This window comes from Hoplias malabaricus, chromosome 2, assembly GCF_029633855.1.
Source record: "Hoplias malabaricus isolate fHopMal1 chromosome 2, fHopMal1.hap1, whole genome shotgun sequence".
NCBI classification, from domain to species: domain Eukaryota; kingdom Metazoa; phylum Chordata; class Actinopteri; order Characiformes; family Erythrinidae; genus Hoplias; species Hoplias malabaricus.
Window position 1 is genome coordinate 53,572,815 of NC_089801.1, and position 22,350 is coordinate 53,595,164.

The 22,350-nt window shown below is 37.6% G+C and overlaps 1 protein-coding gene across 1 annotated transcript in view; it reads right to left on the bottom strand.

The window, feature by feature from the left end:
• Positions 1 to 21,626, bottom strand: part of LOC136687180 (prolactin receptor-like) — a 56,924-nt gene extending 35,298 nt beyond the window's left edge. The window contains exon 1 of the mRNA XM_066661465.1: positions 21,500 to 21,626. The gene's annotated coding sequence lies outside the window, so the exon portion shown is untranslated. The remainder of the gene's footprint in view (positions 1 to 21,499) is intronic.
• Positions 21,627 to 22,350: the final 724 nt, after the last annotated feature.

Genomic DNA, 22,350 nt, shown 5'->3' on the forward strand with positions numbered 1-22,350 from the left:
TACCTATATTGTAATCCATGGCCCTATTAGGTATCTCCACCAAGTTTTTCTCTCACCCTCTCCCTGCACATGGTAGGTGTTCCATTTGTCTTCAGCCCATGTGTTTGTTCAATGGCAACTTTACACCATTCTCACGTTTTTCCACTTCCTATTTAATGTCTTTCCAGAGGTCGTGCCATCTAGTGATTTAACACCCATGAGCTCTTCTGTAGTTTATAAATTGGATTCTATCCCATGGTTGAACATTGACAACTGTTACAGCTGTGTCTGTACCATCACTATTCTTTCACTGGTGATGAGAGCTAGTAAAAAAAAATAAATATATATATATATATATATATATATATATATATAAAAGAGCTGCTCTTATAACGCTCTGGCTAACTTTTCCAACTGATCAGCTACAGACATTTAGCTAAGACTGTTAATTGCAAACTTAAAGGATGCACTACTTTGGCCTTCCAACTGTCCAAATTTGTCACAGTGTTTTGTCACATAATGTTGGCTCCAGATTTTGTTTTGGTGAATGTGGATTGGCGCACACATCAATGTCCAGAGTATGATTGAGAATGTGGTGACACTCTTAATAGAAAATCTACATTTTCTATTGTACAGGATGTATAAGATTGGGCTACAGGACTGCTCAGGCCCATGGGCTGTTTGTTTGACACATGTGTTTTAGAGCATCTGGATTTGGCTAGCAATAAATTGAAATCCTGCACTATTACACAAAATCCCATAGTACATGAAATGGGACAATCTCAGGGGCTGAAAAATGACTATAATACTCTTTCCTGGGATATTGAGTTCACTTGAGTCCAACACAGAATAAAGGTTTTTCAGTCATGGTCAGATCTGAGCATTACAAGATTTTTGACATTTTGCCAAGACTAAGCTTAAAATGAACTCTAATAATGGTCAGCTCAGAGCATAGAGTAATATCCCGGGTCAAGGTTAAATCCTTACATGCTGATTTAACTTCTTCATTTTGTCCTCAAAATGTCATTAAAGCACTTTATTAAGAAAGTGCAAGAGACTCAGCTGAGATTCATTAACAACGTTTAAAGGTTTCAAACCAGAGGCTACAGATCTCAGGTGAGAGATTATGCTCAGACTATGTCACATCATCTGTCATAAATGCTTTGTTCAAACTGTAAGGTAAATTGGATTACTTCTTAAGTCATATTTTTAAATTGATTGTCCATGCTGCAATTCACACATGCCCAATTTATTTTGCATGGTCAGACTGTAGCTGCAGTTGCTTGAATGGCCGCATTAGTTGTCATAGTAATGATGAGGCGCGAGTACGCTGAGGGCACTAAGGCAAAAGAATGTGGCTTGATTCCAATTTAAAAAGGTCAGATTTTATGCGTCTTTATCTGTTCAGATTGCAGATCTGTTTTGTTCAAAATAAGATAGGCCTAAATAAATAAATTATTTTATTGTGTGAATATATCATTTATTTGACACAACCATGTGACACAAAGAGTGAATAAAGATTATGGGTTTATCCCATCTAATGATACAGGTATGAACTGCTTTTATATCACTATTGCATTTTGTTTAATAATCACAGCTATCCATGTAATTATTGTTTTTGTTAATTGGCTGCTCATTAAGTTATCCATAATTTTCCTGTGAGCATAGTTCAGAGAGGTGTGCTGGACACCTTCCCATCAGTCTTGCTTTACTCTCAGGGGCTGTCCAGTCAGAAATATCTCCACCATAACATCATTTGAGCTGTCCTCCTCCTGTGTAAAATTGTCATGGTGAATGGACCATTTGGAATGCTGCAAAATTACAACCCCAATTCAAATGAAGTTGGGACATTGTGTAAAACATAAATATAAACAAAAATACGATGATTTGCAAATCCTTTTCAGCCTATATTCAATTTAATACCTACAAAGACAAGATATTTAATGTCCAAATGAATAAACTTTATTTTATTGTTTTTTTTGCAAATATTCACTCATTTTGAATTTAATACCTGCACCACATTCCAAAAATTTGACACAGGGGCATGTTTACCACTGTGTTACATCACCTTTCCACACTCAATAAACGTTTGGGAACTGAGGACACTAACTGTTGAAGTTTTGTAGGTGGAATTCTTTCCCATTCTTGCTTGATGTACAACTTCAGTTGCTCAACAGTCCGTTGTCGTATTTTGCGCTCCAAAATGCGCCACACATTTTCAATGGGAGACAGGTCTGGACTGCAGGCAGCCAGTCTAGTACCCTCACTCTTTTACTATAAAGCCACGCTGTTGGAACACGTGCAGAATGTGGTGATTCTGATGTTAGAGGTCATCAACTTAGCATATTAATACAAAATATATATATATATTTATTTATTCATTTTAAACACTGAGTAGCACGGTGGCACAGCAGGTAGTGTCGCAGTCACACCGCTCCAGGGACCTGGAGGTTGTGAGTTCGAGTACCGCTCCGGGTGACTGTCTGTGAGGAGTTTGGTGCTTTCTCCCCGTGTCTGCATGGGTTTCCTCTGGGTGCTCCGGTTTCCTTCCATGTTCCAAAAACGTGGTATGAGTGTGTGTGTTGCCCTGTGAAGGATCGGCACCCCTTCCAGGGTGTGTTCCCGCCTTGCGCCCAATAATCCCAGGTAGGCTCTGGACCCACCACGACCCTGTACTGGATAAGCAGTTACAGACAATGAATGAATGATTTTAAATACTACTTAACACTTACCATAAAATGACAAAAGGGAGAAAGCTTGATTTTTAAATTAGAATTATATGTTAAACAAAAAAGCTTTAAAATGCATTTGTGCACGTAATATAATCCACAATCCTGCTGTGACAATAAATGTATAAATGTATAATAAATGTAAAATGTTTTTTTTTTTTTCCTTTAATGAAAACTCTGCCAATATGGGGGATGAGAGAATGGCCCAGCTGTGATATGATTATTACCTTTCCTTTGGATATGGTGACCCGAAAAATTCTGACACGTTTACATACCTCTAGCCCGTTTGCCTGATCTTTCATTAGAAATCCCCTCATCTTTCAGTCATCATGCTTGATGGCTTCAAATCTCTGTTGCTGTGGCCTAGATAAAACAGCCATCCACTAATGGGTTCTCATCTCACAGTTGACCCTTCACTGACAGTCACTGCTTCCCTCTTCCATTATGATGTTCATTATGCTCTATTTTACCTGAACAAAGAAAGTATAGCTCCACAAATTCACCTGACTTTTCTTTTTTCTCCTCAATTTAGTTATTACTCATTCCATATTTTAGCTAGGAATCCCATATTCAAAGTAGCTACCAAGCAGTGAGTGTGAAGGCTAACACACACATCCCCTAACACATGTGAAGCCAGCCACCACTTCTTTTTGAACGGCAGCTAACACAATTTAACTGGACAGCTCAACACACTTACAGGAGAACACTTAATGCACAGTCTGCTTAGAAAGTTATGTTACTGAAAAGCTTTGTTCTTTACAACATTTGCAAGCTCTTGTCTGCCTCCACTTCAGCTGAGCCTGTGCCGCTAGCAGCTAATCAGTAATCGCATCAAGGACAAATGTATATCTGGCTGTGAGCATTAGATTTATAAAGAATATTGCTTGGTTTGAGTCTACAGCATGTGAATGAAATCATATTAGCTGTACAAACATACCATAAAATGTTACAAAAAGTAACATATTCCTTTACTACAGGAATATACCATGCAATGTAGAAGATGATAAAAATAACATTGTATGAAATGTTGTTATTTTTAGCTTTTCTGAAACAGTAAGTTATACAAAAGACTAGTTTAATCTAAATTAATATTTAGGCTGTAAATTATCTGAAAAAACATCATTTTACTTACGTTTTAATAATGAGTTGCTAACAGTGGTACATTCTAGTTTCATTAAGAATTCGTCTCAAAACAATAGTTATTTGGCACGTATCTCACAGAGGAATGATACTTACAATACTTCGTTTTTGTATATATCTACATCTATAAAATAAATCTTCTTTTTAAAATGTTCAGCTCAGATTGCAACACTGAATTATAAGCTGATAAGCTTATGAATGAGGGACAGGACAATAATGTTATTGTGGTAAGATATGCCACAGTATGAATTTATGAGTATTCATAGCTATCATCAATATCTCTATGGATCACAAAAAAGTAAAATTTAAAAACTTTTAAAATTGTGACATCCTCTTATTTCATTTATTTTTACCATGTGCTCAATTAACTTCATTTTCCTAAAGAGTTTATTGTTCCAAATGTTAAATGAAAAAAAAAATCTTATATATTAAATAACTGCTTCATTATATAAAGTGTAATGAATTGATCAAATAAAGGCTGATAAGTAAACCTACTTCAACATCATCACTACACAACGTGAAAATCATGACATTTCTAAATGGAGTATCATACAAATCTTAAAAAACATCCTTTTTTGCTAATTATTTTTTCATGAGGGCACATGGTAGACAATATAGAGAGATACATTTCAGCTAATAAACATAAAGGCGTTGGGTAGATTGTGAAAGCATGTCATCATTCACTATTGGCCAAATTACAGAAATATCAGCTGATCAAATACCATGTAGTCTCCTGTCCTTTAGTTAATGAGAACATGAGATAAAGCAGGAAATAGAAAACTAGGAGCAAGTTTGAGATGCAAACAATAGCCAAATGATGCTTTGCGTACATGCTGCTGAGAGTGAACACAAGACTCAACTTGCCAAGGACAACAAGGTGAAAAAAATGAGAAGCTGAGAAGCAGGATGATTTTATGTAGTGGTAATAGAAAACTCATTTTTCATTCTTTCTATGTGTACTCATGAAGAACCTATCAATGTCTATATGTACATTCATCTCCAGAGTAATTAGATTTCTTTTTTTAAAGTCACAATTTTTCATAAACTTATTTTTGCTCAACTTTACCACTGTTTCCAATTTTTCTGTGTGCTAGGCCTATGCCAGTGCTGCTAATGTTACATGCAATGTTAATGTAACCTGGAGCATTTACTGCAATAAGCTGGTTAAGTGTCACTAAACACAGACCTAATACTTTATGCATATACTATGGATGGATGAATAGATGGAAAAACATGAATAGACAGATGGATAGGTATGCAGACAAACAGACAAATATTTGTGACTAAATAGATATACACTAAATACAATAAAGATACCAGTGAGGAAGCTCTCCACAGATATAAACACACAAACACAGTCAAAAGCACAAAAGCTGATTATTTGGAAAAGCGACAAGAAAAAAGCTAAGGGTCAAATTTACACAATCCAGCATATGATTTGGTCACCTACCCCTAAACACACAGACACACTTCCCTCCGTATTCAATTGTGCGTACAATGAGGCTGCAATTGACATCAACCTACGTAAAGCTTTACATTAATCTAGTTTTACCTTCGCTGTTTAAAAGTTAGCCATATGTTGGAGGGATTAAGCTGATTCAGCCTGTGAATCACTGGTCAGTCTGTCTGTATATAGTCTAGGTTTAATTGCTCTCAAATTTCAAAATTAAAAAGCTTTTATCTTGATATGTTTACATCAAAACAAATACAAATGTAGTATGTTTTCAACCTCTGAGCTTGTTTACAATTGGCATTAACATGCATTTTTGGTTATCAGATCACATTCGGATTTCAGTTGTCTGCATAAAAAGCTACCCCCAAGCGCTGGTATCTTTTTACATGGAAAGGTCTGGGGACACATTTTAATGACAAGTGTAAATAGAATCCGGTCAATGTAGATACTATCCAGATACTTACAGATACAAAATAATGTTAATGCCTGGTGTAAACAGGTCGTTTGAATGGAGGCCAATTAATGTAATCAAAAGAAATCAAAGAATGTTTGTGCTGAGATATGATCTGGATTTTATGACATCAACAAAAATACTCATTTAGGAATATCACGTTTAGAGGGTGGCGGTGAGTAATGTTTGTTTATTTGAGCTTTAGCTTTGTCATGATTCAGTAGGAATTAGGCACTGGTGTCTAAGAAGAAAGGTCAATCTGCCAAATTGGATATTCACAGCCTATACAGAAATAAAGATGTTAACTAATATTGAAATTTTTAGCAACTGAAAATTTCCAGACTGTGATAAAGTTTAAATAAATGATTAAGTAACTGACTTAAAGGCAAAGTTCATGATTGTAATTATAAAACACTGTTCTAATGTGTTCACGAAGCTCCGGTGCCTGTAAATGAGTAAGAAAACAAACTGTATCGGTCTGGTATGCTAGGCTTTCTCACGGCCTGCTCATGGCAGAGGCATCTGGAGTTATTTTAGACAAACATTGAACAGAGCATATTGCTATATTCCTGCTTAAAGTGGAAATGTCTCCAAACCAGAGAACTGTTTCCCCCACAATTATAGTTGTTACCTTTAATAAATTAATAGAACACAAGAGGAGTGTTATCATGAAAAAACAGCACGGTTGTGATTAATAAATAAACAAATGTTCAAATATGTTGTACCATTTCAATTGCTTCACTCCTCAACGATTGCTGATTAAACAGTTCAGTGTAATAAAATATAGAGAGCAGCTGGCCCTTTCAAGTAATGAAAACATGATCAAAATAATGGGGGGAAAAAAGGAATAATGGTAGGAAATATTCACCTGACTAACCCACTAACATTAACACACATTATGCTAAAATTGGGCATGTTACATCCTTTTTTTAATCCTGTAAGAAATCCCCATCACAAATTAGCTCTGAGAATGGCAGTGGTTAAAAGGTCACTAAGTGTAGCTGCAGGATTCTTGATCTGTCACAAAATCCTTGGCTCCATGTAAAGCTTAAAGCCAAATCTCAACCTTGATCCACTTTGTGCTTAATTGTCTTTATAGTGCAGGTTACTGGGGCAACATCTGACATGGGAAATCTCTGAAAAAGTCATATCGATCTCTGATTTTTTCATCCACCATGACATATGCAAATGATTTAAATATCAAACATGAATACTTAGATACAATATTAAACTTCAAGAGGAAGCATGGCTTTTACACAGCTGTGAGTTTACCAATATAAATCATACCTAGCACAGGTTACAAAACCTCTCAATTATTTTAAGGAATAAAGGAGATATATGAACAAAACTCAGACCTGAAAAAGACCTGGCCTTTGAATTTGGATTCTGAAGGTAAAAAAGTAATAATTAAATAATACTAAGTGTCATCCATATTGAGCCAGTCATCCCCAAATCTACAGCAGTTTCTCCTGTGGTTCAGTTCCCATCCTGATCTAATACACTTTTAATACACTGATTAAAAGTGCAGATAGCTGACCCTAAGACATGAGACCTGTGGGACCTATAAAGTGTGTGAGGGAAAAGGCAACAGAGCGTGTAGCAAGCATGTGCTCTCTTCCCTTTTTTCCCTCCACACACTCCAGACCTCCCTACATTAACATCTGACAAAGAACACAGGATTGCAAAGTCTCTGCTGTGTTATTATAGAAGGGCATATGTATGCTTCTGACACATGAACCTGTCTATGTCAGGTAAATTCCTTTCTTGTCATTTGCACAAAATATAATGATTTTACTGTTGACATTTCGAAAATAAGCTAATAGTCACACAGCTCCGGGGACCTGGAGGTTGTGGGTTCGATTCCCGCTCTGGGTGACTGTCTGTGAGGAGTGTGGGGTGTTCTCCCTGTGTCCACGTGGGTTTCCTCCAGGTGCTCCGGTTTCCTCCCACAGTCCAAAAACACACATTGGTAGTTGGATTGGCGAAGTGTAGGTGTGAGTGTGTGAGTGAATGTGTGAGAGTGTTGCCCTGTGAAGGACTGGCGCCCCCTCAAGGGTGTGTTCCTGCCTTGCACCCAATGATTCCAGGTAGGCTCCGGACCCATCATGACCCTGAACTGGATAAGCGCTTACAGATAATGAATGAATGAAAAAAGTATGCTGCTAAGCTAGTGCCAGTACTGCTCACCATTCCTCTAATAAACAGGGTAAAGCATGTTATGTTCCAGAAACTTCCTTAGTGTTAGTTTGTAAACATGTTAGCACCTCCTCTCCATATTTCTGTAAAACACAAGACCTCAGTACAGTAATGCAATAATAACCAGTGTTCGGCCATGCTGCATTTTTGTGCAATTGAAAACCCATGTTAACTTTAGCATTGTGTTAAAATTTCTAAATAGACCAACAGAAATTGTCCAAGATTACATTAACTACACGTAACTTACCTAACTAGACTTTTGCATCAAAAATATGTCAATGGAATATTAACATCTACTTATCAACTGCTTGGAGCTAAGCAGTTCATGCAGATTATATGTCTGGACACTATTTTTAATACAGTAAGACTTTCACAACAAATGCAATGAGATTTATTTTAACACAAAGAAAACACAACTTGCAGTGTTCTCTTCTGTACCCTGTAAAGGGCATAGAAACCCTTTCTCATGAATAAGCTGCAGAGATCTTCTAAACAACACAGACAGTCAGATGAAAAGCTATTTTTTCCTTTGACCTGAACATACTAGGATACACTTAAAATGCTGCTATAAATACTGACAAATCTACTCACCGCCATTCCCTGGCGTTTCTGCTGTAGTCCTCACTATAATAACATTAACCGCTGCTTCACATTTAAAATGTTGTCACAAGCTTGTACCACATCTGTCAATGCAGATAATAAACCAGATCCAGTGTGTATAGGGCCATAACTGTGGCCAAACTACTCTCCACCTATTCTGTATATTATTGTATCATTTTAAGTCAATAACACATGGTAGAATATTTTTTATTCCTAAATGAACAAGAGTTATCAAATAGGTTGAAAGAAGAGATACAGAGAGAGACTGCACAACACTTGTCTGTTCTCTCTCCTCCGTAGATCCAAGAGTGAATTGCAGTGCTGACAGACACTGACACTTCTAACCAGGGGCAGCAGTGGTCAGCAAGGAGACATCCAGTTGTGTGAGGGTACACACAGCAGCTGTGGAGAAACGCCAAGGGTGGGAAGAGAGAAAAGGCATAAGGACCTGTGCTGGGGGTTACACGTGTCTCTGAGAGACGGCATATGGACAGACTCTGGAGGACAGCTACAGCTGTGATACACAGATAAAATGGCTAGATGGAAGAGTGTATGGATAGACAGAGATAAATGGAGAGAATTGTCCTGCAGCAAAAAAAGAAAAAATAAAGGAAAACAAAAGCTACATATCCACCAGCTCACTGTGAGCTGCAGTGATGTGTTCATAGCTGGGCTTTAACATATTGATTATTTAAAATGGTAAACTTTCTGGAGAGTAGAAAGGTTTGCACATGACACAAACTGAATATACTGCACAGTAACATGAACCCGATAAGCAGATGCCGGTCTCTCGTTGTGTTTTTGTAAACATTAATTAATTAATTAATTAATTAATTAATTTTCTATAACTGCCTCGTCCTTTTCAGGGATGTTCCAAATAGCACCCTACTCCCTACGTAGTGCAGTTCACAGGTTATAAACTACTACTGATACTACTAAACCCCTTGTTTACTACACAGGGTGGAGGAAGATAACGGAGATTCCGCTCTTGGTGGTTTGGGGGTTTATTTGCAGACACCAACGCACAAGTGTAATTGCTCACAATGCGGCACAGGGCTCTTGCGCAGGCAAAACATCAACTACATGTAGAATTAAGATGATCACAACTCACATTTCATATTTCAGCATGTCATTTAGGACATCTACTTTGTTCCCATTTAAGTTCATTTAAAAACAATGAATTAGAGAGAGATTTATTTCAGTTTTATATCACATTATCAGAATTTAAGTGAGCAAACGTTTACATGCACTAGGTTGACGGTCTTTTAACAGTCTATAGGGTTATTGAAATTGATATAAAAGCCTCTGATTGTCCAACCGCCAAATAAGAAGCTAAAGATGGCTGCTGTGATTGTATTTAAGGGCCTATCTTTACAGCCTGTGCTTTTCTTTGCTCCTGATGCAAGCAAATCAGCCAGTACCTTGTCTTGCCCAGTGTTCTTGTGTCTTTTTTTTTTTTGTCTTATGTCATTCGTGTGTGTAAAAAAACAATGTTAAGTGTGGTGGTGCCACATTGCATTATGGAAAATTGTTTGAATACCAAAGTTTGCAATCAACTAGCAAAACAACTCATTCCAGCATGCTAATGTCTTACACTTCACACCCTTTCTCATCTAATTTCTTTAGTAAACTGTGAAGGATCATGGACAGAGTTATTATTTTCCATATATATATTTATATATAATATATAATATATATATATATATTCCTCCATATATTTCTCATATTGTTGGAATACAAATTGTGAATCAGGATTTGAATTAGGGCTGTCGCTGTTAAAGAATTTCCCATGCGGTTGTTTAATAGGGTTCAAAACTGCGATATTACCGCCCCAAATACTTCATTCATCCTGATTATAGTGCTACACTCCTATTTGTCACATGGACCCGCCTGAACTGTTCCTTCTGAGGTGTCTCCATGACTCTGTGTTGTTGGAGGCAGTTGGGCATCAATAGCTGGATTAAAGGTAGCTAGATGAGATCTCAAAATCAGATTTCACTGTTTCACAGCAACCTTTCTGGTACAGATTTTGACTACTACCTCATCTGAATTGCCTGGTTCAAATTATGGGCACTACACTCTGCTAAATGCTGCAATAAAAGGCTAAAATGCCTTTATGATTTTATGATGCCATTTCCTTGTCACGCCATCCAACTCTTAACCCAATGGTTGGCCGTCAATCCACCTAAACATACTACTTTTCTGCTACTATGGCAACCACTGACATAAAGAAGCAGAGAAGAGCAATCATCTCCAGGTCTCAGCAGCATGGCACAGGGTGAACACGCAGCAGTAAGGGCTTGTTCTTGTCAATGCAATAGCAGACAAGAAAAATCGATCCCTCCTGTCCACATTTCACAGTTCACTGAAGCGTGCGAATATGCCAGTGGTCAGTCCACATATGCATCTGGGTCATCAAAAGCTGCTGAACCATTACAAACACACATACACACAGAGAGACAAAGATCAACACTAACTCCTTGCTTCTTCAACTTGTCAATTAGCAAATAAATAAAAGACACTTCCCCTAAATCAAAATACCCAGCTTTTAAATCGATTAATCTGTAGTCCTCATACATACAGAGGTCAGGTACAAAGCAATTTGAGATTTGAAGTGGTTGGATTATCAATACCAATGCACTTGAAATAAAAAAATTTAAACAACCAAGACTGCACTGGGATTTTAAAAAGCACAGTAAAATAATGGAACCATCAGCAATCCCAATTCAATAAATTAAATTCAGTTCAAGAACACTACGTCGTATTTTTACCTTAAAATTACAGCTTCAAAATCACTGTGATGCTTCACTTACCTGTAATAGGGAGAACTGATCCTCTGTTTTTGCTACTTTGTGCTCAGCATTCCAGAAACTACACTATGTAATTTTTGGAGGTGGGTAAGAAAGGAAACAACCCCCTCCTTCTCCACATTATTTCAAGTAAAAGGAGGTAAAAATGAATTACAACAGAAAGACAACAAAAACAAACAAAACAAAAATCTTACCAAGTGTTTCTTTACATTTTTCTTTGTCAGATACTACTGTCACAAAGCATTCATTCATTCATTTTCTGTAACCGCTTGTCCAGTTCAGGGTCTGGAGTCTACCCGGAATCATTGGGCACAAGGTGGGAACACATCCTAGAGGGTGCGCCAGTCCTTCACAGGGCGACACACACTCACACATTCATTCAAACCTATGGAAACTTTGAGTCGCCAATCCACCTACCGACGTGTGTTTTTGGACCATGGGAGGAAACTGGAGCACCCAGAGGAAACCCACACGGACACAGAGAGAACACAGCAAACTCCTCAAACCCACAAACCCAGGACCCTGGAGCTGTGTGACAGTGACACTACCACCGTGCCTGTCACAAACCAGCATTACAGAATTTTGCAAGCCAGCCGTGCTCAAGGAAACAATGGCAGGAAAATTAGCTGAACCCATGAGATAGAAGTCATGAAGAGAATAAAAACAAAACAATATAAATGTACATATAATAATGGACTTGGACAATGACTTACTACGAAAGTAAAAACAAAATCAGTCTCCAAAATTAAATGTTCAGATTACTCAAAAACAGAAACTACATAAAAAGACAAAAAAATCTAATTAAAGTTCAACAAGAAACAGATGTACAGTATCTATAGTAGTGATCAAAATTAGAAAACAATATACCCAGTTCCTGAATTTCAGAGTCACTGCTCACAGTTTAAAGCCATTCACATAAACAGAAGGGATGAAAGCAAGGCATATTTGATAATTTTAGAATATTTTATATGACTGCATTCATTCATTAATTCATTCATCTTCTGTAAAAGCTTTATACTATACATCAAGGTTAGCAACTATTCTTACCAGTCATTGCTGCTATTCTGACCCTGTTGCTAATTTTCTTAATTATCTGACAAACCATTTTTTATCTGGCAACATCTTTTCAAGACTGTGAGCCACATTAGGCTGATTGATAAGAGGACTGAAACCCAGCAACAGCAGGTTTTTCGACTGAAGTCACTGCCAGAGAAACTGGTTGTTCCAAGAGTGTTATTTTTTCATTATACATAGTTTTATGATGACACTAATTCATTCAACGAATGAATGCATAAGACAAATAGGCGAGAGAAAAGGATGATTATAGAGACCTGTGATGGGGAATCACTGGGTTAAACACTGCAGCTGGAACTGATTGCCAATTAAGCACTTTATGGGTAACAATCTCTCTTAGGATTTAGTGTCTTACATTCTGGGAGAATCTGAACTGAAAGATCATGCCAATGTAAACAATGACAGACTAAGGTTTGCTTAGGAGATTGTTTTGTGGACAGCTACATGGCAAGGAGGGCACTAAATTTTTATTAGAACCTATATATATATATAATTTAGTCTCTGGTATAGGTTTGTTTTCCATTAAAATTGCTTCCCCAGACATGTAATTGGTGATGCCACAAAACACAGACTCTAACATGAGCCTCAGTCTTTGGAAACCACAACAATGTAGACCTGCATTATTGACATTTCTTGTACAATATAAGGGCATTTTTCCCATGATTATTGTTGACCTCAGAATTGCTCCTTACTTTGTTTACTAGCATTATAGTTTGTTTACATAACTATGCACATAGCCAATAGTTTAGCTGCTCACTCTGTTCTGTTTTCTCTGATCTCTATGTTCTGGAGCCGTTATGTGGAATTATTTTAAAACAATTTTTTGTTTATGTGTTATTAATTAAAAATATTCAAACATTTTTATATTCTAAGCTGGGCAGCATGGTGGCACAGCAGGTAGTGTCACATTCACACAGCTCCTGGCATCTGGAGGTTGTGGGTCCAAGTCCTGCTCCGGGTGACTGTCTGTGAGGAGTTTGGTGTGTTCTCCCTGTGTCTGCTCCGGTTTCCTCCGGGTGCTCTCGTTTCCTTCCATGGTCCAATAACACACATTGATAGGTGGATTGGCAACTCAAAAGTGGCTGTGTGTAAGTGTGTGTATGTGTGTGTTTGTGTGTGTGTGTGTGTGAGACGAAGGACTGGCGCCCCCTCCAGGGTGTGTTCCTGCCTTACGCCCAGTGATTCCGGGCAGGATCTGGACCCACTGCAACCCTGAACAGGATAAGCGGTTAGAGACAATAAATGAATTAACTAATTAATATATTCCAACTCCAATATCTGCACATTCTTAATAGTTATGTTTTGCTAAAAGTACACTGCATCTTAATAATGTAAATAATTACATTATTATGCTTTTGGATTATCATTATATCAGTGGCATAAAAGGGTCTTAAAATGACAATAATATATTTTAACTCAATTATTTCTGGCTATTGTTACAGATCTACAACAATGGTTGAGATAATGTTTACTTATGGTGTATTCATGTATTGGGGTTTATATTTAGACTGAACATGCCTTGCACCTATATCTTTCACTTGATACTTATTTAGTGTTACACCATAAAGCGCTTTTCTAGATACCCAAGGATGCTTTACAACCAACACTGCTCAGAACGCCATTACAAAACAGCACCTGGTTCCTGGTGCCAGGGACCATATTTGCCAAATGAAAATGCAAGAAAAAAAGAGTAGGTACCATGCAGTGGAAAAGTGTCAAAATTAATGGCTAACACCATGTTGTAAAAGTAAGTGATGTGAGCAAATGACATATATAAATTGTCCCGTTCCTGCATCACATGCAGGTCATGGCGTAAGAAACCCACTATTGTTACCATTGTAACTTTGGTAGTAAGAGTGGTATTAAATAGTAAACAAGTGGAAAACTGCAAACCGGGCTGTAATTTATGATGCCACTTCTTGAAGAAAGACTCCCAACATCATGATTTTGAGCCATTCATGGAAATTCATTAGCAGTGTTCTGTTTTATTAACAGAATGTACTTCCAGATTTAAAATGCAGAGGAAAATGGCAGTTGCAAATTGTTCAAACCTTAGAATGCCTAGCTGAATATGTAATTAGCTGCTTGTGTGAGAGCACAGGGGGCTCGATGTTATCTGCAAAGGTTTAATGTGGCTGCAGGTTGTCATTCTAACCAAGCAGGTGTTGATCGGTTGTTTGAAACTTGAAGGGAACTGAGTAAACAAATAGAGTCATGTGTGCTTTTGCTTGGTTAGAGTAAAAATCTGTAGCTAGACTGGACATTCACAGATAAGGCTGGACACCTCTGCTCAGGCAGAAGCACTGTAAACACCAGCCTGCCCAAGCTGTTCTCTCTTCTAGGAAGACTATGCACCACAGACTACATACTGAAATATGACTGTGAGGATATGGTTGTATTAAGCCATATTTATGCACAAATAATGATGTACAAACCAGATTCCAAAAAAGTTGGGACACTAAACAAATTGCGAATAAAAACTGAATACAATGATGTGGAGATGGCAAATGTCAATATTTTATTCGTAATAGAACATAGATGACAGATCAAAAGTTTAATCTGAGTAAATGTAACATTTTAAAGGAAAAATATGTTGATTCAAAATTTCACAGTGTCAACAAATCCCAAAAAAGTTGGGACAAGTAGCAATAAGTGTCTGGAAAAAAGAAATTGAGCATATAACGAACAGCTGGAAGACCAATTAACACTAATTAGGTCAATTGACAACATGACTGGGTATAAAAAGAGCTTCTCAGTGTGTCAGTGTCTCTCTGAAGCCAAGATGGTAAGAGGATCACCAATTCCACCACTGTTGTGCAGAAAGATAGTGCAGCAATACCAGAATGGTGTTACCCAGTGTAAAACAGCAAAGACTTTTAAGTTATCATCATCAACCGTGCTTAACATCATCAAAAGATTCAGAGAATCTGGAACAATTGCTGTGCGTAAGGGTCAAGGCCATAAAACTCTACTGGATGCTCGTGATCTCCAGGCCCTTAAACGTCACTGCACCTCAAACTGGAATGCCACTGTCAAGGAAATAACAGAATGGGCTCAGGAATACTTCCAGAAAGCATTGTCAGTGAACACAATCCACCGTGCCATCCGCCGTTGCCAGCTGAAACTCTACAGTGCAAAGAGGAAGCCATTTCTAAACAAGCTCCACAAGCTCAGACGTTTGCACTGGGCCAGGGGTCTTTTAAAACGGAGTGTGGCAAAATGGAAGACTGTTCTGTGGTCAGATGAGTCATGATTTGAAGTTATTTATGGAACACTGGGACTCCATGTCATCTGGACCAAAGAGGACAAGCATAACCCAAGTTGTTATCAACGCTCCATTCAGAAGCCTGCATCACTGATGGTATGGGGTTGCATGAGTGCTTGTGGCATGGGCAGCTTGCATGTCTGGAAAGGCACCATTAATGCAGAGAACTATGTTCAGGTTCTAGAACAACATATGCTCCCATCTAGACGTCATCTCTTTCAGGGAAGACCCTGCATTTTTCAGCAAGATAATGCCAGACCACATTCTGCAGCAATCACAACATCATGGCTACGTAGGAAAAGGATCCGGGTACTGAAATGGCCAGCCTGCAGTCCAGATCTTTCACCTATAGAGAACATTTGGCGCATCATAAAGAGGAAGGTGCGACAAAGAAGGTCCAAGACGATTGAACAGTTAGAGGCCTGTATTAGACATGAACTTTTTTGGGATTTGTTGACACCATGAAATTTTGAATCAACATATTTTTTCCTTTAAAATGTTACATTTACTCAGATTAAACTTTTGATCTGTCATCTAAGTTTTATTACGAATAAAATATTGACATTTGCCATCTCCACATCATTGCATTCAGTTTTTATTCACAATTTGTTTAGTGTCCCAACTTTTTTGGAATCTGGTTTGTATGATGAATTGCTCTTTGTCACAAGCTCCAATACAACCTAAAGAGGGTGGAGATCAGTTATTCCAGAGAATGCAGTTACAATGTTTCATAGCCCAGTGCACTGGAGTATTTATACCCCTGTTTGCATTGGGCATGTGACCTAAAATGGCCTTAGGCTCATATGCAGCAGCTCCAGAGTGTCTATTGCTTTTCTATGGAGATTATACAAATTAAACATCTGTGTCAGCAATGAGTTCACCTTAAACAGTGGAAATCAATTGTTAGAAGGTTTAGGACATATAGTTTAAAGTCTGTGTAATCAGGATCACACTATCTGAGGTGTGAGCAGAGGTCAGTGATTTAATGAACAGACACTTTAACTGCTGTTTTAAGGATTAAGGTTCATCTTAAATCCCTGACTAGCCATTTAATTGGACAATCTCTAACAAGTATAAAAAAACAACAACAACATGACATGCTATTGGGTCTATAGTAAGTTAATGTTTAAAAATATCCCTAATAATTAGTAGTAAAAACTCATAATAACCAACACTTCTGTCTATTTACAAAATAATTTTTACACGTAATGTGTAATCAATCTGTAAAACTGAGCATGTAATACAGCATCTTCTCTTATATATTCAGCATACATTTCTCATATTATTTTTCATACAACCATGCCTAACAATGACAAGTCTGAACAAGTGATAAACTATGCTTTTTCTTTCAGTATCACACATGAACACACTTGTTCACTAACTGTGAACTCTATGTACCTGTAGCTCAATGTCACAACATTTCAAACATTAGGCATGAAAATTTTGACATTAAATATACATTTTATAAGCCTATACCCAATCATGAATTTTCACATATGACAATTTTAAGATATTTTAGATATGGGGCTTCTATTTTATTCAATTTGTCTTATTTAATAGTCTAACAGTTTAACAGTCACAAACATTTAATTTATTAGTGAATTTATAACTTATGTACTGAACTGTAGTGCTGCTTGATAAAACGATATCGATATGTTTCGTGATAAATTTTTGCTTGATAACAATGACAAGCTTTGGTTTATAGAGCTCGATAAACCTTCATTTCTATTCCTGTTTACACAGCCAGCTGCATGCTATCTGGCGCATATACACATGCTATTACGGTCAATGGTCAACGGGTCACCGCATGAACGAGAAGGTAAACAATACTATAATAGGTGTAATTCAAGTGCTTGTGTGTATGTATTAAATATATATATACACATTTATATTAAATATGTTATAGTCTCCTGTTTGCTGTGTGTTTGGGGTGTGTTGTGTTTGGTATGGCGACCCCCTGTCAGAACACAAGCACAGAAACTTACCCTTGCGTGCAGGGAGAATCCAGTGGGTTTTTCTTCACTCTAAGTGTATTTTCCTCTCGGTAAATGTTTTCCGGTTTGCAAGAGCACTGTTCGTTGCCTGATGTGATTTTCCTCAAACAAAATTATTTTATCTGCTCACGAATTTTTAATTGGCTCCGATGCCATAGATCAGGCTGCTTCTCTTAGATAAAAACTCCCAAAGGTGAAATTTTCCCACCTGGGTATGCTCCGGACCCACCGCATCCCTGAACTGGATATAAGTTGTTAAAGGCAGTGAATGAATGAACGTGCGAAACTGAAAACTTTCTAGCTTTCCCACTGTTACAAGCACTGGTCTAAGCCTTCTAATGGGTTAAGTGCAATATTATAGTTCAGCACTTGGGAGTGTTTATTTATTTATTATATTAAACTCTTCTTAATCTATCTTTTTACTATTTCTGCTTCTTTAAACGCTTAAGGTGGTAATGCTTAGAATGTTTTCATAACACAAGACAAAGATATCATTATTTTTATGTGGTAAGGAAATGTTATTGTTCCTGGTGAAATCTTTCCTTGTTAATTTGAGTAATGTGCATATATAGGTTGTATAGTAATGAACATTTGGTGTATTCAGTCTATATTTTTTGAAGGATGTCCTTTGTTACAGTGTGACAAAACGTTAATATTGCGATAAATATCAAGATTGACCAATATAGAAAACCTTATCGTGAAAATATTTTTGGCCATATCGCCCAGGTCTAAATGAACTATTCAATCTTATTCAGATACCAGTGTCATGCACGTCATCTGCTTTTATAATAAACATAAATAACATGTTCAGATATAGTTTATCTACTGGGAAGCAAGTCCATAGACAGCAAACACTAATAAAGGGTAGATGACATGAATTTTGAGATACAAAGGAGTATTTATCAACATGTCTTTACTGGACATCACACCATCAACAGTGCTGACCAAGGTGATCATATCCATAAAGACTGGACAGGCAACAAGTCTTCCATAATAGTACACCAACTCTAAAACACTCGCTCACTTTTGGTTAGACACCTTTAAAGCATTAAAAGTGACATTCACAATTTGCCAGCTCTTAGGTCTGTTTGCGTGCTCAAAACCAGTCTAAATGTAAAAAGCACAAAAACCATTGGCATGTTAACAGTTGTAAATATCCAGTAGGAATTTACACTTACATTTCATTTGAATCCAGCTGAACTTAACCACTGTGGATTTTAATTCAACACTGGGGATTTCACTGCATGCTTTTTAAATGAATACAGTTGCTACTGCCAATAACCATATTTACAGCTCTCATTAAAACTGTTTATGAAGAAGCAGAACATTATTCAAACCAAAATCCTTCACTTCTTATCTTTACTGTAGCTAAAAGACACAATTAGTTTATACTGTTCAGAAGTTTCCTAAAGAAAACATTACTGTCAGAGGAAAACTGTCATTTATTATATAGACTACGTGCACGCTTGGAAACATAACATTGTGGACAATGAGCTGTACAGACTACACTGTGTGTGTCTCTTTAGGGTACTGCTTGTATTGTTGTCCTTCTCACAATACCAGGATGTTTAACTGCGATTTAGGTTATCTCTCATGGCATGATGGATTTCAGCTCCATGGCAGTTTATAGTATGTGGACTCTTAACGTATGGAAGTGTTTCCACATGTGAGGCCTGATAGGACTTCTGGTCTTAGCTCACCACTGGAACTCTCACGGCTGATCTCAGACTGATAAGGGTTATCATGCCGAAGAAGAAATGTGTTGAATGGCAGTGGGAAACAATCAGTTGTTGGGCTACTAAATAGTCCCACGTTTGGGGCTTGTTTGGTTCATAGACACTGGACTCTCAAACACATGTAACAACTTCAATATACCTGACCCTTTTCTCTTAGACACACCTCAGTCTTTTTAAAGAATTTCCATAAACTGCTATATGACAGTGAAGAGCCCAAACAAAGCTAAAGTAAAATTTTACTAACCGTTTTAACCTTTTATTTTTCAAGTACACAAAGGTTGAAAGGCAGGTTTTGTCCAAAAAGCGAGATTGTATTCCAAACCACTCTTAAGTCCCCACTCGTCGCGCTTTTCTGAAATTTTGAGGACGTTTAGTCCCGACAAAGCACTAAATACATAGCCGAACAGACACACACAAGCGCGCACTAATCTGTCCTTCGCAGGCGCCTGCAGCGCGCGCACCTTCACATTCATCTAACGGTCGCTACAATCCGTCTGTTGATTTGAGGCTTAAACTGAGGTAAATTTCACTTCTGCTTCCTCAAGTAGCACGGCTAGATCTTCGAACTCAATTTCTATAATGATCAGTTTATCTAAAAGTTTAAATTTTCCCCCCACGGCGCTCATATTTGCATTTCCCCCATTCCATGAAATGTGTTCTAGGACGGAGCGCTCATTTCTTACAGCGAATAAATGCTTCGTGGCTGGTACAAATCCGGGATTTTACATGAAGTGAGATTACTCAAGAGTTGTATTTGAAACAAGCAAATATCCCACGCTGTCAGGAAAGAAATTTCTTAATCAAGTTTCAATTTTTCGAGAATAAATATGAAACTGGTTAATAGCACACAGGAAACAAGAAATCCGGATGTTAATCCACAGCCCTCAGAGTGGAGAAAAGCACAATGTATTCATCAAAGCACCACGATCCATTGACAAATGAAATTCAGCCTTCCTCAGTGAAATTCGGCTCTGCTATATTAGGTCATATGAAAAGCACAACTACAAAAAGGAAAGGTTAAAGAAATGTGTCTACAATCAGAAGAGTCGAAATCGGGTACCTATGAGTGGCCCTTAATGTTTCAAGGCAGCAGTTTATTTTGAGTGTTTGTGTTCATATCACGAGGAAATATATTAATTAAACTTATTATTACTATTATTGCCATTGCACACTATTTAAAACCCATAAATGCCATAATTTGGTGATGTATTCTGTATGATCAAATCATTTAAACGTTACTTTATCACTGATTATAACGTTAAAGGATCAAGTTAGTGATTGTGATTATGAAATTATAGTAGTGTTTATGTTGTGGCAGTGTTTATGTTGTAGTTCTCTTCAGTGTTAATTTGATGATTATGTTTTAAAGGTTCTAGTGAGTGTTTATGTGGTGATTATGACGTTAAAGGTTCTGGCCAGTGATTACAACATTAAAAGTTGTAGTCAGTGTTCGTGTTGTGATAATGACTCCAAAGGTTCTAGTCAGTATTTATGTTGTCATTATGACATTAAAGGTTCTAGTATGATGTGATTGTGACTTTCACAGGTTCTAGTCAGTATATATTTTGTGATTGCAAGGTTAAAGTTTCCAGTCTGTGTTTATTATAATTATGACTTCAAAGGTTCTAGTCAGTGTTTATATTGTGATAATGGCATTAAAGGTTCATAATGTTACTACGTGCACAGTTGTGATTACAAAGTCAAATTTTAAGAGATGTCGTAAATTGAGAGAAATCAGATTTCATGTGTTTTTGGATATCCACGATTTGGATTCTAGAAGTAGAAACTGTTTAATCCGAGCGACACCTTTTTTCAAACGTGAATTTATTGAGAATCAAATCGAAATATAACTGCAAATGGATCACAAACTACATCAGAATGAATAGCCGACGTAGAATTTAGGACGTTCATTACACTGGACAAGCAAATCTAGACAGCTAAGAAGACAACGCAACACCGAGATACAATTTAGGCTTGAACCTGACAGAAGTTCTGCAAACCAGCAACACAACTCCACTTCAGCAGACAAGCAGGTTCTTTCTGGTGTGATTTCTTTCTGAGTGTGTGTTTACCTGCCGGAGTCACCGAATCGTCAGGACTCTTCCCTTCAGCTCCGCACAGGTCCACTCGTCTCCTCCGCCAACCTCACATTTAATCTGCAGTTTAAATCCTGAGGTTTCTTGCTGCTTTCTCCTTTCCAATCTCCGAGAAAAAGAAAGAATAACGCGCGGCGACAAACGGAGAAAAGCCGGCCGTTCACGCGGTGTTACGAAAGAAACCGAACAAACAAACACACAAAAATTTAAACAACAGCGCCGAAGAGCCCGCGTGACACCGGGAAGGTCCGAAGTATCTCCTCATCGCCTCTGGCGGACGGCGGCTTGGAAAGATCCGTCCTCCGCGCGCGAGCTCCGCGAGAGTTTGCTTTGCCGGTGGACAACAACGAGAGAGACCGATCAATCCGATTCACTCCACCGAACCGACTCTTTATCTTCCGAACGGTGAGACCGTGAATAACCGAACATCCAATTCACTGATTCATTTCTCAAACGAAATTCAGGGTCCTTTATTTGCAAAAAAAAGATGAGTTTCACTCATTAACCGAGTGAAACACTGAAATACACAAAGCCAAAACACTGAAGGAAAAACTAACACTCAGCTTTTCCACAGATATAAACTGAAACGGGTTGTTCCTGTGCTGAAACAAAGACATTTAAACAATCATAACATTTAACCAAACATTAAGCTCACTGGTTTACGAATTTCATATCCCGTCAGGTTAAATACTTCTGAAATGAGTCACTGATCACCTATTGTAATGTTTTAAAAATCATGACACATAGGATACTCCATTTCGTCGTTGTAAAATTTGAATGTATTCACTCAAAATCTTGAATTATTTGGAATTTGTCCGATGTACTGA